This window comes from Littorina saxatilis, linkage group LG2, assembly GCF_037325665.1.
Source record: "Littorina saxatilis isolate snail1 linkage group LG2, US_GU_Lsax_2.0, whole genome shotgun sequence".
Lineage (NCBI taxonomy): Eukaryota > Metazoa > Mollusca > Gastropoda > Littorinimorpha > Littorinidae > Littorina > Littorina saxatilis.
The window spans coordinates 13,091,369-13,104,153 of record NC_090246.1 but is presented as its reverse complement, the minus strand read 5'-3'; the positions used below and the strand labels follow the sequence as shown (position 1 = coordinate 13,104,153).

At 39.1% G+C, this 12,785-nt stretch overlaps 1 protein-coding gene across 2 annotated transcripts in view; it reads left to right on the top strand.

Moving 5' to 3' along the window:
* Window positions 1-2,017: 2,017 nt before the first annotated feature.
* LOC138958236 (G-protein coupled receptor 84-like) overlaps window positions 2,018-12,785 on the top strand; it is a 27,346-nt gene continuing 16,578 nt past the window's right edge. For both annotated transcript variants that reach the window (XM_070329344.1, XM_070329342.1), the window contains exon 1: window positions 2,018-2,755. The gene's annotated coding sequence lies outside the window, so the exon portion shown is untranslated. The remainder of the gene's footprint in view (window positions 2,756-12,785) is intronic.

The window sequence follows — 12,785 nt, the reverse complement described above, 5'->3', positions numbered from 1 at the left end:
ACAACTTCTCTTTGTGTGCAAGTAGCTGATGTTTGATGTCTGAAAGAATATTCACGAATTCCTCCTCAGACGGAACACTATGATTTGATGTACCGTAAACTACCTTGTATATACCCAGTATCGAGTAAACGCCCACCCCCTGCTCTTGGTCAAATTTTGTGCACAGGGTACAGTACCTAGTAAACGCCCACCTCCCAGTTTCGATCAGTGGAGTAGACAAGGAAAATGAAAAAATAAATTTCCTTCCTCGGAAATGTTTCGGGGAGTGGACAGAAAACGGGTTCTAGAGTGGTTACAGAATCGCTATACATTTTTGACTGGGAGGGTAAAGAAGAAACAAAAGCTTCATCTTGGGCGGGAAGTGATGTCTGAAGAGGTTGATTTACGTGTTCTTTGATTTCTTGAGTAAGAACGGGTAGAGGGCCGCGTCGTCAAAGATATTTTGAAGTTATGAACTTGTTAAACAGACACTAAAGCAATACGATTATCTTCGTGGTTTGCCGGCAGAATTCCCTGTGTGAGTGTGTCTGTGTCTGTGTCTGTGTATGTGTGTCTGTGTGTGTGAGAGAGAGAGTGTGAGAGAGGAAAGTTTTGTGCAATAACGCACCCTTTGAACACTTCAATGCCAAATGACCAAATTATCGTTATTCTAGCTAAGGAACCGCTCCTGCAAAGGGTATAGTACCTAGGAAACGCCCACCCTCAACTTTTGGGCGAAATTGGTGCATAGGAGGGGGGGGCGCATACAAGGTAGTTTACGATAATTGCGAATGAGCTTTGCCGCAGCCTTTATTAATCGTACATTGTACTTTCTGGGTCTCGGGATCTGCGGAATTAGGTTGTTTGTAAAATTGGCGAAGAATTTCGCTGCCTGTTTTTTTTAAAGAAACATTCGGCGTTCCTTTCTTCTCTGAAAAAAACAATGTTAACGCCATAGTAGTCTTCCAATTGATTCTTCGTGTATTTAGAACCATATTCCTGGTCTTTATCAAAACCGAGTCAGCTTTCAATGAGCTGCAAGAGATCAGGCACTGTGACCTGCTCAATGTCGGCTTTGTCCAAGTACTCAATCTAGACAAAACAGCACTTATATCAAGTGAAGGAGTATATTCAAGAAGTGTTTAAACCATCTCATACAACATTACTTTACTTATTTTGAAAACTAGTAACTGAGAAGAAATACAGTTTTGCCATAGGTCGGCTTCCATACAAATGTTGTTTTCGGAATAATGAAAAAAGCCTTAAATTACAGTTTAATGTCATCCATTTGTATAGCATTAAGATGAACAATCAATACCCATCTCAGAAGTATACACATTCAGTAACTCTGCTTCAGTTAGTTGTTTAAACAGACAGTTTTTGCAAAAATAAACCAGCAGCAGACGACGCTTTCGCGCCAGCGCGCGTAGTGCGGCGGTACAGTAACCTTGACCTAGATGTGTCAGATCGCCTTGTGTCGGCTATGGTCGGCGAAGTTGGTCACAATTTTTCAAAATGTAATTTTTATTTTCTTTGATTTAATTTTAGTACTTGTTTCCCCCATTATATAACTCTATATTCCTGACATGTGTAAACAACATATAACAATCTGTTAAATTATTACATTAAACATTAAAAAGGTATTATGTTGAGGTTAAAACTAAATATGACCGGACTACAACACCACCGTGATGTCACGGCGGGTTGCACACAGTAAATGTGACCCTCCACCACGAAATGAGTCGCATGTCACCTCACGCGGTTCTGCGTTAGGCATAATTTAAGTCCGGGGGGTGTCTAGTAACAGTGTGCGGGTCACCATAGTCACAGGCTTATAACTCGAAAAGTGTTCACTCTTTTCTAAAACGGTTTTCACCACTGGATAGAGAATAAAAACCTCTTTTAGAAAATGTAAAAATATGAAAATCATGAAAAGGTGACATGCGACTCTTTTTGTGGTGGAGGGTCACAAATACCTACTCTCACAATTCACTCTGCATGACATCTTCAGTGATTACAATGGGTCCAAATAGCCGGATGTAAGGTTGATGATTCTCTCTCACATGTTAGGTTTTTACAATCTTGTTGAAAGGAACCCATTCCGCGAAAACAAATAATAGTCGTTGATGACCCAATTGAGAAAGCATTTGGTCTGTAACCGCTTCAAGAACAAGCATTCAGTGGTGGACTCAAAATCAGACAAATGTGACTGGGGAAGGTCACCTCAGATAAACAAACCAGCCAAGCTATGGCCAAATAGCCGGGTAGACTGGACTCGAAAGCCCTGTAAAGCCACCAGTCTAGGAGAAGGACCACTCCGATATAAATACACGCTGAAGCCGGATGAGCTGGGCCATGTATGGCGCATAACGGCAGCTTAACGCATCAACGCTCAAATGACAGACAAAACTGAGTGATGTTATCAGATGTGGGTGTGAGAGAGCTGCAGGTTTGTATTAGAGTACGACTGTAACATATTTTTTACTACAACAAGGCTTGGTTTCCTCGAGACGGATGTTCTGCTTTAAGTGACATTGGTTCCAGATTGCCGGATGTCAGGTTGACAATTTCTCTCTTTCATCTTCGGTTTTTACAATCTTGTTTTAAACAAAAACCCGTTTCATGAAAACGAATAACAGTCGTTGTTGGCCGAGTTGAGAAAACCCTGCAGCATTTGATCTGTAACCACCACAAGAACACACGAACGCGAATGGACTCAGAATCAGAAACATGTGACAGTGTGGAATCATCAGATTTGTGAGGGAGACAGCAACAGGTTCGTATCTGAGTACAACAGTTGTGTGTGTGTGTGTGTATGTGTGTGTGTGTGTGTGTGTGTGTGTGTGTGTGTGTGTGTGTGTCTGTTAGCCTGTGCAGTGTGTCTATGAGTGTGTGTGTGTCAGCGTGTTTCTTTGTGTGTGTGTGTGCGTGGGTCAGTGTGTGTGTGAGTGTGTGTGTGTGTTTGTGTGTGTGTGTGCGTGTGTGTGTGTGTGCGTGTGTGTGTGTGTATGTGTGTGTGTGTGTGTGTGTGTGTGTGTGTGTGTGTGAGAGAGAGAGAGGGAGACACACACACACACACACACACACATAAACACACAGACAGACAGACAGACAGACAGCGACAGATACAAAGAGACAAAGAGAGCAACAGTAAAAAGAAATGAGAGACAGAGACGGACGAATAAACAGAAAGCGAGAGAGAGAGAAACAAAGAGAGAAACAAGTCCAATAACAAGGATGTCAACTAGGCGAATGTTAGGTTGACAAATTCACTATCAGATCTTTGGTTTGGGCTATTTTGTTGACAGCAGCTGTTTTTCATTCCATAAAAGCGAATGGTAGTTGTTTACCCGTGCAGGAAACATCGCAGCATTTGACATGTAACCATAATACGTAAGAACAAACTGTGGTGTTCCGTGGGTGTGCATTGCCTAAATAGTAACGTACAATTTTTATATTTTCTGACTCATTTTTTGGGTAATGTTGTTGAAAGAGGTTGTTTACCTGTTCGACGAAAGCTAATTATGGCCTTGAAAACATAGGGGACTGTCGAAATGTGTGTGTGTGTGTGTGTGTGTGTGTGTGTGTGTGTGTGTGTGTGTGTGTGTGTGTGTGTGTGTGTGTGTGTGTGTGTGTGTGTGTTTCCATGTCTAGTCCTGAGTGCCTGACTGTACGCCAGTGTTTATATCAATATTGGTGTCAATGTCTTTTTAATGAAGTGTATTTTTACAACAATAACTAATTCCGGCTTATGCGATATCAAATTTAAACAAGTCGCGTAAGGCGAAAATACAATATTTAGTCAAGTAGCTGTCGAACTCACAGAATGAAACTGAACGCAATGCCATTTTACTCGTAGCATCGTCAGGCCACCGCTCATGGCAAAGGCAGTGAAATTGACAAGAAGAGCGGGGTAGTAGTTGCGCTAAGAAGGATAGCACGCTTTTCTGTACCTCTCTTTGTTTTAACTTTCTGAGCGTGTTTTTAATCCAAACATATCATATCTATATGTTTTTGGAATCAGGAACCGACAAGGAATAAGATGAAAGTGTTTTTAAATTGATTTGGACAATTTAATTTTGATCATAATTTTTATATATTTAATTTTCAGAGCTTGTTTTTAATCCGAATATAACATATTTATATGTTTTTGGAATCAGCAAATGATGGAGAATAAGATAAACGTAAATTTGGATCGTTTTATAAATTTTTTTTTTTTTTACAATTTTCCGATTTTTAATGACCAAAGTCATTAATTAATTTTTAAGCCACCACGTTGAAATGCAATACCGAAGTCCGGGCTTCGTCGAAGTTTACTTGACCAAAATTTGAACCAATTTGGTTGAAAAATGAGGGCGTGACAGTGCCGCCTCAACTTTCACGAAAAGCTGGATATGACGTCATCAAAGACATTTATCAAAAAAATGAAAAAAACGTTCGGGGATTTCATACCCAGGAACTCTCATGTCAAATTTCATAAAGATCGGTCCAGTAGTTTAGTCTGAATCGCTCTACACACACACACACACACACACACACACGCACACACGCACATACACCACGACCCTCGTTTCGATTCCCCCTCGATGTTAAAATATTTAGTCAAAACTTGACTAAATATAAAAATCAACTCACTCCACCACGAAGAATGTAAAAACCGTGATTCCATTAGAGGAATTTGAAAACATGCATCAGTCAAAAGAGCTCATGCACACGTACATGATTATGCAATTATGAAACTGATAAAACAGCTTATATCAATAAAATACTGGATTTTAAATGGATACTATTGATCTGGCCGTTTGGGCAGAATTTCTGGCGAATTTGACGAATCGGACGAAGCCTGCATTTTCCCCCCTTGCTACGGTGTTATCCCTTTTATCAGCCGCAACAGTAGAAAATAGTGGCACAGAAATGCTCTGCAAAAACAAAAACACTCAAACAATGTTCTTTCTTCTGTGCCGGAGGCTGCACACTGCGATACGGACATCGAGTCATTATTCAAGCTTTATTTATGATCCCCTGGTCAATTGGAATTGTTTTTTTGTTTTTTTTCATTTTCATTACTTTATTGTCCCATCGCTGGGAAATTCGGGTCGCTTCCTCCCAGTGGAAAGCTAGCAGCAACGGAGTCACGCTACCCAGGTGTCTGCGTGTTTAGGTGTATTCAGCCACCTGCACTTATGGCAGAATGACCAAGGTCTTTTACGTGCCATTGTGATGACACGGGGGTGGGACATGGCTTCCGTCTCTGGGTCTGCACATAAAGTTGACCCGCGTCCGTCCCGGCCCGAATTCGAACCTGCGACCTTCCGATCACAAGTCCAGTGCTCTACCATCTGAGCTCAAGGCTTCTCTGTTAGAAATGGAGGAAATGCGAAATATCCGGGAATCGACAGAAGCGAAGCGAAGCAGCAGTAGTCAGACATTATCCGCAGCAGAAGTATGACATAAGAAGCGCAGGAATATGACAAATTAAAGCACGCAACTGATTTGACGTCATGGGAAACCAGGTGATTTTACGTAATAATACGAATCATCCTGTTTGTGTCGGCCGAAGCGCGATTTAATTCTATAACATTACGAATCAAAAACAAAATTTAACAGTAAATGCAAAGAGGAACGTGTGACTGTAATGAAACTCGATGGAGAACACTTTTTTTTTTTTTTTACTTTTGAGTGTGACAGAGGGACGCGGTAGTCTCCCTTCACAGCAGGCTCTGTGAAGTTGTCTGCCGGCGAAGGCCGCGAGCTATTTATAGTAGCTCGACGTTTCTCCTACGTCTATCCTCCCCACCCCCCCTCTCTCTCTCTCTCTCTCTCTCTCTTTCTCTCTCTCTCTCTCTCTCTCTCTCTCTCTCTCTCTCTCTCTCTCTCTCTCTCTCTCTCTCTCTCTCTCTCTCTCTCTCTCTCTCTCTCTCTCTCTCTCTCTCGTGACCAGCCAGACAACAATGGAAGTAATTACATGATCTGAACGCGAACATGAGTGATCCCTTAATTCGATAAAAACATTTTGCATCAGTCAGCGCGACCATCAAAATACAACTAACGAGAGCGTCTGCTAAATGAGGGATAGCAGCTAGTCGGTACAAGCCCATCCTGGCCCGCTGAATGTCGTCTGCTTCTCATGGGGGACCGAGGTGTGATTCAATACCAGTACTCATCCATGCTATCACTAAAACCGGAGTAATTGGACGAAACGCGAAACATAGTTTGACAATTATGAAGACACGATGTAGAGCAGACATGTTGATGTATCGATTGAACATGGGAATGGACTGGTTTTATGATTGAACGCACACTAACATGAGCCATTTGACGTAACAGTCCGACAAAAACACATATTTAGGCGGCTCGCCGAGAGTACAAATATGAGTTATTTCTAATATGCTGACTGATAGCAAATGATAACAGACATGTCGAGAAAAAAGATATCAAGCATGAGCCTTTTAGGCGAATGCTGATATCGTTTGTGAGACATGTCTGTTATCATTTGCTAACAGTCAGCATATTAGAAATAACGGTTTTATTACCGTTTAAATCGACCAAAAGAAATTTCGAAGCGACCCCGCGAATTAGACGGAACAGCCGCAATGGGAACTTGAGAGCTCCAACCTGATTATGCCTGTCAGTCAAAGAATTCTCATGACCTGGGTCAGCCAATCAGAGTAACACACCTGACGTTATGAATATTCACAGGTCAAATGCCTTTGACACACAACAATCTCACAAGATAAACCATGTTGAACATGCGTTTCGGTTGCTTAGCTTTTTGTTGTTGAACAGAGAGCGACAGATTTAGAACCGACTCCAGACGGATGGGAAATGACGTAAAGATACATTTGACGTAAAGCGAGTGTCACAATTTCACTTGATTTTTCCGAACTTAGATAATTTAGATTTCAAGTGAGCGGGTCCCATTGCACACTCAGAGGATGGGCGGTGCCTTGCTGTTCCGTCACGCACCCACCGACAAAACTCGCTTTTCGGTATTTTTTTTTTTTTTTTTACATAAAGAGAGTATTATCTGACAGCATTTGAAGTGTCATTCTTTAGAATAAATCACGCTGATATTGTTGATTTAAATTGTTACTGTGTCTTGTTAATTTGTAGCTTGATTAACAAAAAGGGTCTCTGCCTGAACGTTATGACATTTAGTGGGTCACCTAGAATCCGTCCTGATTGGTCAAAAAGCCATAATTATGGGGCACCGAATTGGTAATAAGAGTGCATGTTTGTGTACGTTCAATAATAAAAAATAAAAAAATGTATCGATTGAACATTGGATTTTCCTTCTTTGAGCCATGTGACGTCAGAGTCCGACAAAAATTCATATTTAGGCTGCCAGCCGAGACTACAAAATTGTGCATGTTTGTGCGCGTTCAATCGTAAAAACTAAAAGGAATTCTAACCAGAATCGATCGATACATAAATGTTATTTGTATTTTTGACCATAATAATTATGACATTTTACACAGATCTCGACAGTCAAAAATACAAATAACGTATAATAAAAGGAATTCAATTCCTTATAAAATTCCTTATCTATCCGAAAAAAGCGACAATTGTCTACGCGTACGCAAAAGAACAAACATTGCCCTTGAGGCACGATCATATAGATTCTTCTGTGCGACTGAAAATTTATTATTATAATTAATTTTAAGGCCCAAGTACATTACATCAAACACTACTTCGATTGAATTGTCATTATACGTAAACAATGGTTTATTTCTAATTTTACCTCTGGAAAAAACTATAACTTTCGTGTTTACATTAATATTTAGACGCCATTTTAAACAGTATTCGTGCATTTTGTTTAGACATTCTTGCAGGTTTTTTTCAGACTCTGAGCAGATCACAGTATCATCCGCATACAGTAATAAAAACATTTGAAACAAAGCATTTACATCAGTATCTTCCATTCCAACCACAATAGCCTCCCTTGACATAGTTTGTAAACCATTACTGTTTTCCAACAGAAAAGGCTTTAGATCATTTAGAAATAGAGCAAAAAACAGCGGTGACAAGTTTTCCCCTTGTCTAACTCCACACAAACTGGGAAAATATCCAGAGCACTCACTATTAACTTTAATGCAAGACTTGGCATTTTCGTACATATTTCTTACAGTTTTTAAAAACTTCCCATTAACATCAGAACTAACTAATTTCTCCCATAAAAATGCACGGTGAACTTTATCAAACGCTTTTTCATAGTCTACAAATGCACAAAACAGTCGCTTCTTTTTGTTGAGAAAAAAATTTAATATACAATGCAAAGTAAAAACATGGTCTAGTGTTGAAAAACCTGTGCGGAAACCTGTTTGTTCTTGACCTAATTTATTATTACTCTCCAAAAGGTTTGATAACCTAGCATTTAAAATTGCACTGAAAAGTTTTCCGAAGCAACTGAGTATAGTAATTCCTCTATAATTTGTGGGGTCAGCTTGGGAGCCTTTATTTTTGTACAATGGAATAATTTCGCCTACAGCCCATTGTGTTGGAACCTTTCCTGACTGCAAAACAACATTAAACAACAATACATAAATATCAATCATTCGATCATGTGACGCTTTTAAATACTCATTAATTATTGAATCTTGACCGCATGTCTTATTGTTTTTCAGCTTGTCTATACATTTGATAACTTCCTCCTTTGTAAAAGGCGCATTAAGAAATTCATTACTTCCTTCATTTAAAGGTTCATTACTATCATCCATTTCATTTTCATCACACTCTTGTAGTTTATTGAAATGTTCGAAAAACTCCGAACAAGTTGGATAGTTAGTTTTGGAATTATTTTTTTTATTTTTATTTTTATTTAGAAGATTCCAGTATGCTTTCGGGTCATTACTTCTTAACTTTCTCAAAGTTTTAACGAACTCATTATGATACAACTTGCATTCCTTTTTTATTGTCTTTTTGTATTCATTAAAAGCACTCTTTTTTTCATGTTCATTGAACGCATTTTTAAAGCGTCTTGCTTTATTTTTCGCATGTAAAAATATTTTTCTTTTCTCTTTGCATATTGCACTAAACCATGGTAGTTGGAGTTTGAATTTCTTTGAACGTGGCTTTTTCGTAACTTTTTGTTCTTTAATTACACCGATTTTCTCAGCAGAACAATTTAGAATATCACAAATCTTATTAGTAACACTATCAACGTCATCTGTTGTCGTACTCTCACTTGTAGCTAGCATATCTTGTAATTTAGTTTCAACAGTATAAATATCATCCTCATTCAGATTAACTACAAAAGCTAACTTGGTCCCATTGTTATTATCCCATTTTGGTTTTGTGTACTTGATACCCTTTTCTCTACTTTTAGACAGCAAATCTTCATTTTTGTTTTTTTTCACATCGTCTGCTAGGCAATCATTAGCGCGTACTTCATTCTGTTTTAATAAATGCAAAACAACAGGACAGTGTACGTCAGAATAAATTTCACAAAATTCCATCACAGAAAAATATTTAACTTTCGAGAACAGATCTTTTGACAAGATGCAATAATCAACAACGCTCTTATCCTTACATGTGCATTTACCAACCCCTGTATCATCGCCAACTCTACCATTAGCAATAACTAAGCCAGTCATTTTACAAAAATCAATCAATTTAAAACCAAGGTTATTAGTATTATTATCCTGTGAGGCCCGCTCACCTATTAGAGTACCAACCTCATCAGAGTCAAACAAGTCATTATCAACAAAACCTTCTGAATGCTGATCATCTTCATACAACAGTTCACTCAGATGACCAGTGCGGGAATTTAAGTCTCCTAAGAGACAAACATAATCATTATCTACCCCAAACTGCATGTACACCTCTTCTAATTCAGCATAAACATCTTTATTATGGTAAGGTGATCCTTCTGGGGGAATATATAAAGCACAGAAAAGGGTGTCACGGCCAAGTATTTTCTTATCTAACTTAAAAAATAGCGCATTCTCACACATTTCTACATCCAAAAATCTATACCATATTTTCATCTCTTCTTTTATCTTATGTGACAGCTTTTTTTCTTCAAAAATAGTTATATTATTAGCAAATACTTCCCGTATTAAAACTAATACACCACCTGATTTTCTGCGAAATTTTCCTCTATTCTCATAAAATGCTATGTATCCTGGAATGTTAATCTCATCAACATCATCAAGTTTTCTCTCGCTAAAACAAATAATGTCATATTTAGCAATAAAGTTTACAAATTCAGGAAATTTTAGCTTTGAAGTGATTCCACAGACATTAAGCGCTAAGCATGAGAGTATATCAGGGTTATCCTCAATACTATATTCGGTACTAAAGGAATCTCCAATCTCACTATTACCATTATGTACATCTATTTCAACAGTAGATTTGTTACATACACTCTCAACATCTAACGAGTCAAAGTGAACATCAACATCTGACATTACAACAACATTATCCATTTCATGCGCATTGCCAACATCCAGAGAGTCATGCAAAATATAAACATCAGAAGCATTTGCATACACATCAACAACATCAACATCATCAGTATCACCACAGACCTTCACCACTCTCTCTTCGTCTCCCTCTTTACCGCCATCATCACCCCAGTCACCGTTAAATGCTAAGTCATGCACATGATTTCCAATTTGGGGTATTCCTGCAGCACCATCATTCACACGACCGTTATCTGTAAAGTCATGCACATTGTTTACATCTTGGTACATGCCTACAGCATCATCCTTCGCACAACCCATATCTGCAAAGTCATGCACATTGTTTTCCTCTAGGGACATACAAACAGCCTCATCCCTTTTACAACCCTTATCTTCAAACTCATGCACATTGTTTTCTTCTTGGTGCGAACACACAACATCATTCTCACAATCATTCTCTAAATCATGCACATTATTTTCATTTTGGGGAATAAACCCAGCATCATCATTCTCCCAGCCCTTATCTTCAATAGCATGCACGCTGTTTTCATGTTGGGTCATAGCCACAGCAATATAATTCTCGCAACCCTTACTGTCAGAATCATGCACATTATTTTTATATTGGGTCATACACACATCAGTATCGTTCTCACAAACCTTGGCATCAAAATAGTGAACATTGTTTGCATTCTGGGACATACACGCAGCTACCTCGGTCTCCAAACTCTTATCTTCAAAAACATGTACATTGTTTTCATCTTTGGGCAAACACACAGCAACATCAGTCTCACGTCCCTTTTCATCATAAGCATGCGCATTGTTATCATCTTGGGACATACACACAGCCACCTCGGACTCCCAATCCGTATCAACATCATGCACTTCGTTTTCGTCTTGGGACAAACACACTGCATCAACATCATTCTCACACTCTTCCTCCACTTGACCTACTTTCACTTCAGTCTCACTCTTCATGTGTGCATTAATACTTGGCTTTGCATTCTCATCTTCCAAAAAACACATTGTGTCCGTCATTTCATCCTGTTTTAGCACTATCTTATCTGTCAATTGTAAACACGGCTTACTATCGCTGTTTTTACCACAGTTTATGATTCTTTCATGCTCTTCTGGCATGATGTTTTGTTTATCGTTCCCATCATATGGTATAACACCAATAAAGTCAACACAGAACAGTCCGGTTTTACTTACTTGGTTACTTTGCGACACATCATCCTTGGAGCACTTGTTACCAGCAGAGTCCTTGTTTTCGCTAGCACTGTCACTGTCTCTGACACCAACGCTTGCTAGCCAGCTGGTTATTGCACTGTATTTGTTGACATATGTGCGTGGGTGGGGAGAACGCGTGTCCCCAACCTCGCATGACACCCGTATAGGGTAACCGCCCTTTTGTGATGGTTTAGTGACCGAAAATCCCGTGCTATCTTCACCTTTTCCCGGCTCTGTTTCGGTGCATAGGGGTTGTACTCTGCGATATAACCTTGAACGGTTGAAAACGACGTTAAACACCAAATAAAGACAAAGGTTGTGAAAGAGTGAATATCCTTGCTTGTAGTTGGACACATTGTCAACGTGTCTCCGACACACCCCTAGCTCGCTTGTGATTGGCTCGTGAATTGTTGGTCCTAGTAAAAGCAAGGGTATTCACTCTTTCCAACCCGACAGAATTATTTTCGAAATTCGTCTGTCGTACCTTCCTTCCTTCCTTCCTTCCTTCCTTCCTTCCTTCCTTCCTTCCTTCCTTCCTTCCTTCCTTCCTTCCTTCCTTCCTTCCTTCCTTCCTTCCTTCCTTCCTTCCTTCCCGTGTAAACGATCGTGTAAAACACCACAGATCTGTTGAGGTTTTTACACGGGATACGAGCACCCCTCTGCTGCTTAGACACATATCAAAAATCAACCGCCTGGATACTTTCTGTGTGCAGATTGAGCATTTCTTGTGTAAACTAATTTCGTTAAACCCACTAGTGTCAGAATGTTAAAGTAATTCATCAAAAAACTCCCTCTCTCCCAAGGAAGCAGTCTTCTTGTTTGAGATAATAAAGTAGTATTGTATTGTATTGTATTGTATTGTGTTGTGTTGTGTTGTGTTGTGTTGTGTTGTGTTGTGTTGTGTTGTGTTGTGTTGTGTTGTGTTGTGTTGTATTGTATTGTATTGTATTGTATTGCATTGTATTGTATTGTATTGTATTGTATTGTATTGTATTGTGTTGTGTTGTGTTGTGTTGTATTGTATTGTATTGTATTGTATTGTAACTATTGTATTGTATTGTTGTTCGTCAGGTGGACACTCTTGTATTGTATTGTATTGTGTTGTGTTGTGTTGTATTGTATTGTATTGTATTGTATTGTATTGTATTGTATGGTATGGTATGGTATGGTATGGTA